The sequence below is a fragment of the Grammomys surdaster genome, unplaced genomic scaffold (genome assembly GCF_004785775.1).
Source record: "Grammomys surdaster isolate TR1022 unplaced genomic scaffold, NIH_TR_1.0 126189, whole genome shotgun sequence".
Taxonomy (NCBI): Eukaryota; Metazoa; Chordata; class Mammalia; order Rodentia; family Muridae; genus Grammomys; species Grammomys surdaster.
Window position 1 is genome coordinate 123,933 of NW_021620995.1, and position 6,165 is coordinate 130,097.

A 6,165-nucleotide genomic window follows, 5' to 3' on the forward strand; every position below is an offset into this window, starting at 1 on the left:
GCTACTAATTCTGTAACACATTGAAGAATTATAAAAATACTTTTTCCTGCGAAACGGTAGATTGACAGAGCCTTTATATTTTATCTCTCTTTCCATCTTCTCTGTTTCCTTCTACCCTTTATACCTTTATTTATCTCACACTCCCTGTTTTTTTTTTTTTTTTGTTTTGTTTTGTTTTTCTGTGACATGTAATGTGGCTCAGACTGTCTTGTTACTTGTCACAGACTGGGATCCCTGATCCTCCTGCCTCTATGTCTGAAAATCTGGGTAAGTCAGTATACTCAACAACACTTAATTATTTAGATCTAACTATTTAGGTTTTAAATGTCTTTAGAGGATCTTAAATAATTATATATAGTAATATTGAATAGGTAGTCTGAAGATGTACAGGCGAGATCTCACGCAGGTCCAGCAATAAATGAAGAACTACAGTTATTTACAGGTTGCTGTGAAAGAATTAGTCCTTCCTCAAGATGAGCACCTTAATTGGTTGTCCAGAATCAAGTGATCACTTCTAAACCTGTGTGTGTGCATGTATGTGTGTATGTGTTTATAACAACAATGACTAAAGAATAAAAGGTAATAAATTTTAGAAACCAGGGGCCGACACTGAAGCAGTTGATGAGAATAGAAAAAGGGGGAATTTATGTAACAGAGTACAAACATAAGATAAAAAGTAGATTTACTTTGAACATGTGATATAAGATAGTTTCCATGAGAGTGAGGCATGTGCTTTGTTTCAGAAGCTAAATAACTGGAGAAGAGTAGTTAAGCTAACCAATCATTTTGTAATTTCTGTCATAAAAACATGATTTTGGCAGCTTTGGTTTCATGTTTTACAAAATATTAATTGAAGTTAGTATGTAAGAAGAAATTATTTTCATTCTCAAAGTACTTCAGTTTTATAAATGTGAGAATATATACATTTGTGTGTGTGTGTGTGTGTGTGTGTGTGTTTTCTGAACAGAAAAAAATAATGAAGTTTAGTTTGATGGGTGGGGTAATGTGAAGGGTCTGGGAGGAACTGGAAGAGAAAAAAATACCAATGAAGAGCTATTACACAGCAGAATGCCAGAGAAATTTCATTAGTGTGATAATCATAGAATAATTACATATTAGGATTAAAACAAAAACTTGTCTCTTTCTTTTTAGGTTTAATATTTTAAGTGTAGGTAGTTTGAATAAGAATGGCAACCAAAAGCTTACATGTTTAAATGCTCAGTTATTAGGATAATGCACTACATGGGAGGGATTAGAAGATGTGGCTTTTTTGGAGTAGGTGTGCCTTGATAGAGAACTTGTCACTTCGGATATGCTTTGATGACTGTTTTTCTCTTACCTCTGCCTCTAGATCCTGATATCGAACCATCAGCTACTTTCTTTGTACCACCATGTCTGACTGCCTGTCACCATGTTCCTGCCACAATGAAAACGGTTTAAACCTCTGAAAGTTTAAGCAGTACCAAGCTAAATGCTCTGTTTTTATAAGGCATGGTCATGGTGTCACTTCACAGCAATAGAACACTGACTATGACGATATATTCTTATAAATACTTTCATTAAGAAGTAAAACTTGGTTTACATATAAGAAATGCTTTATTACCTTAAAACATAAAATAAATTTCTACAACTCAACAAAAAATTAAAACTACTGCCCAGCAAGATCAACGTTACTTTCTCCCTACAATGTCCACCCTTGCCTAAGGGCTTGAGCTTAGTTACTAGATCTCTCATGTCAGGAGAACCAATTCAGTTCTTACATTGTCCTCAGATTTCCAGATTGACTATGGTATGAATGTATATACCCTCAAAAATTAATTTTTGTTTTTATGTCTTCAGAATCAACATTTTGGGCTGTACAAAAAAGTGTATTAGAGTATCTGCTCAAATCAGTAGAGGGCATTGCATCTCCTTGTACTGGAGTTACAGATGGTTTGGGAGCTATCCTGTAGATACTGAGAATGTAATTGAGTTCTTCCAGAATAGCTACTAGTGCTCTTCACCATTGAGCAATTTCTCTAGACCAAAATGAACATATTTGTACAAGTAACAATTTGTAGACAAATCATATGTACTTCCCCATGCTTGTCGTTCAGTAGCTTTACTTGCTGAGACATCTGAGTAGCCTTTAGTTTTAGATATTTAATCTTGGATGTTTGACTTTTCCCTTTAACAAAAAAATAATGTGGTTACTCAATACACATTTGAAATATGTTGTTTTAATCCACTTGGACTTGAACTTTGTGCAGGGAGATAAGAATGGACGAATTTGCATTTTTCTAGGTGTTGACCGGCAGTTGAACCAGCACCATTTGTTGAAACTGCTGTCTTTTCCCACTGGATAGTTTTAGCACCTTTGTCAAAGATCTAGTGACCAGAGGTGTGTGTGTTACCTTTCTTGGTCTTCAGTTCTATTCCATTGACACACCTGCCTGTATATGTACTAATACCATGCAATTTTTATCACTATTGCTCTTCAGTACAGCTTGAGGAGAGGGATAGTGATTCCCCCAGAAATTCTTTTATTGTTAAGAATAGTTTTCAATATCCTGGGTTTTATTTGTTATCCCAAATGAATTTGAATTTGCTGTTTCTTACTCTATGAAGAATTGAGTTGGAATTTTGATGGGGATTTCATTGAATTTGTAGATTGCTTTTGGGAAAATGACCACAAGAACCTCCACATAATACCAGATACACTGAATCTAATAGAAGAGAAAGTGGAGAAAGGCCTTGAACACATGGGCACAGGGAAAAGTTCCTGAACAGAATACCAATTGCTTATGCTTTAAGATCAAGAATAAACAAATGTGACCTCATAAAATTGCAAAGCTTCTGTAAGTCAAAGGACACTGTCAATAGGTTAAAATGGCAACCAACCTATGGGGGGGGGAATCTTTACCAATCTTACCAATATATAAAAAGAACTCAAGAAGTTAGAATCCAGAGAACCCTATTAAAAATGAGGAACAGAGCTAAACAGAGAATTCTCAACTAATGAAACTGGAAAGAACAGATGATCGAGAAGCACTTAAAGAAATGTTCAACATCTTTAGTCATCAGGGAAATGTAAATCAAACAACCCTGGGATTCTACCTCACACCAGTCACAATGGCTAATATCAAAAATTCAAGTGATAGTAGCTGCTGGCAAGGATGTGGAGAAAGAGGAACACTCCTCCATTTTTGGTGAAATTGCAAGATGGTACAACCACTCTATTAAAATCATAAAAGTCATAAAAGTTTCAGGTGAATGGATAGGACTAGTAAATGTCACACTGAGTGAAATAACCATACCTCAAGATACAAATATCACAAATTCTTTTTCATCTATACTCCCTAGTTTCAATTTTTTTCTTTACACACCTGTAGTTCCAGCTCCTTGGGAGGCTGAGACAGGAGGATTGCTTGAGTCCAGGAATTCTAGGCTGTAGTGCGCTATGCCTATTGGGGGTTAGCACTAAGTTCAATATGGTGACCTCCCAGGAGCAGGGGACCAGCAGGTTGCCTAAGGAAAAGCGAACTGGTCCAGGTCATAAACAGAACAAACTGGTCAAAACTCTTTTGCTGATCAGTTTCAAATCTTCAGATTTAAATATATAACCTTGGAGAAACCTGGAATGTTAAGGACAACAATTCTAGGGAGAAAAAGACACAGAAATAGTACTACAAAAGTGATTTGAAAGAGAAAATGTTGTGAGCCTAGAAGGTCTGGATCCAGTGCATTTCAATGGACCCTTCAGGGAATCTTGAAGGCATTTCCCAAGGGAAAGAAGATTCATGCAGATCCACCATTAAAAGCACTTGCAAAGATTCCCAAAAGGGAGACAGAAGAAGCTAGAGGCTGGCTGATCTCCCTGATGGCCCACATTATGCCCATTGGCATTGGACTAGCCTGGGCTGAACTCTTTTAAGAAGCAGATAATCCAGCATGGTGGCCAGGTGTGCCCTGACCAGGCCCCAGGAGTCACTCACATTGTGGTAGGCGAAGGCATGGACTATAAGCAGGCTCTCTAGTTCCTCTGGCTGCCCCAGTTATCCCCTGGTGCTCAGCTAGTAAAGTCAGCATGGCTGAGGTTGTGCCTGCAGGAGGGAAGGCTGACAGACACTGAAAGATTCAGCCTTTCCATTTCCAAGATGTCTTTGGACAAATGACAGCCCAGTAAGTCAGGCCAAGATGCTTCTGCTCCTAGGACCCAAGGGGTTTTACCCAGGACAGCCATCTCTTTCCTCTTCTCACACCAGAGTTGTACCTCCTCCCAAAGGCATTAAAACCACCAAGGACCCAAGCCGAGCTCAGCTCAGAGGATGAAGCCAGCGATGAGTAAGGGTCCCAGGTCAACTCAGCGGATCTACAAGCCTTGATCAGTGGGCACTACCCTACTCCCCCTGGAGAATATGGTGAGCCTGACCCAGCCCCAGAAGCTCTGGATAAGTGGGTCTGTGCACAGCCCTCGAGTCAGAAGGCAACCAACTACAACCTCCACATCATAGAGAAGCTCAAAGTGCTAGCTAAAGCCTACAACATCCAGGGAGAAAAGTGGAAGACCCTGAGCTATACCAAGGCCATCAATGCCCTCAAGAGTTTCCATAAGCCTTTCATCTCCTACCAGCTACATAGGGGTTGGGGAAAAGGTTTCTTCTTTACTTAGTAATGGTTAATGGCAGTACTAGTCATTAACTAGTGGTTAACTGTGGTCAACAATGGGCATCAAATTTAGTGGTTAAGATTTTATAATGGCTGGGATTTACACAGAGAGACAAACGGGGCGGGGGGAAGGAAGGAAGGAGGGCAGGGCCCGCGGGAGAGAGAGAGAGAGAGAGAGAGAGAGAGAGAGAGAGAGAGAGAGAGAGAGAGAGAGAAACAGACCAGCAAAACTGTCAGGAATAGAAAATGAGTGCTTATGAGTTTATTTCCCCGTTTCTTCAGTGTCCGAGTATTGTTATACGATAAGTTTAAAGCCAGGCCTGGTGGTTCATGTGTTAGACTCTGGAGCTCATTGATTGTGGACTCTAAACAATTTACTCTGTCAGTTTTCCAGTCACTTGAAAGGAATTAAAAGCTGTAGGCCATTCACAGTGGTTTTGTAAGGTTAGAAGATGGTCCCAGTAGCACAGAATGACATACAGTAAATCCCTAGGCAGTGTGGTTCAGTGAGCTCTTAGGCAGGCAGTACAGCGCAGTGAACCCCATCCCCCTCATTAAAGTACAGTGAGCCCACAGGGAAATGTGTGTACATACTTGTGATGTGCTAGTGTCTGTGGTGATGATGAACACTGTCATTTTCTCTTCTTCTTTTTGTGGTTATGCTGCTTTATTTTTTCTTTTGGAGACAGAGTCTCTCTTTCTACGTAGCATGACTAGTCTGAAACTTACTGATTGCTGTCTGTGCTTCTGCCTCTGTCTCCAGAAGTTCTAGGATTTAAGGCATACCTTCCATTTTCTCTACTTCTTATTGCTGGTATCTGGGAACCAAAGGACAAGTTCCATATGGTTGCTGGACTGGCTTTCAGCTGCTGATGGAGCCAGATTCCCCTCTTCTGGCTTTCCCTTCCTAGCCTCTTCCTCTTCCTCCTCTGTGCCACTCCCCCCCCACCCCCAGACAGCCTTTAGCATCCCAGGAATTGGCAAGCAGATGGCAGAAAAGGTCATGGAAATCCTGGAGAGTGAGTATCTTCAGAAGGTAGACCACACCATGCTGGTCTTTGAGCTCCTCTACAACATCTGGGTAGCTGGGACAAAGACCGCCCAGATGTGATACCATCAGGTCATATCCAGCCTGTCTGGCACTTCAGTATTGCTGTTACAGAGCCTCTGCCCACATCACTTCCTGTTTCCCTAAGGAACCTTAGTCCCTCTGTTTTCCTACTCTGGATCATCATGGAAGTGAAATCCAACTACAAGGACACCAGATTTCACATTGATCCCTCTCCTGTCCTAGAACAGCCACATGGCTTAATGTCCTTGACCTGTGGACAATAAATACATTACTCTGTCACACACACACACACACACACACACACACACACACAAATGGAAAATGTAAAAAGGTAGGATCTTTAGTTAAGAAGGTTGGAGGGAGATAAATACAGAAGAAGGATGCAGGCATTACAGTAAAAGTAATTATGTCAGAAAATGGTATAAGAAATCATATTATAATGTTAT

At 40.3% G+C, this 6,165-nt stretch overlaps 1 pseudogene; it reads left to right on the forward strand.

Moving 5' to 3' along the window:
- Positions 1-3,742: 3,742 nt before the first annotated feature.
- Positions 3,743-5,758, forward strand: LOC114613134 (annotated as a pseudogene).
- The last annotated feature ends 407 nt before the right edge of the window (positions 5,759-6,165 follow it).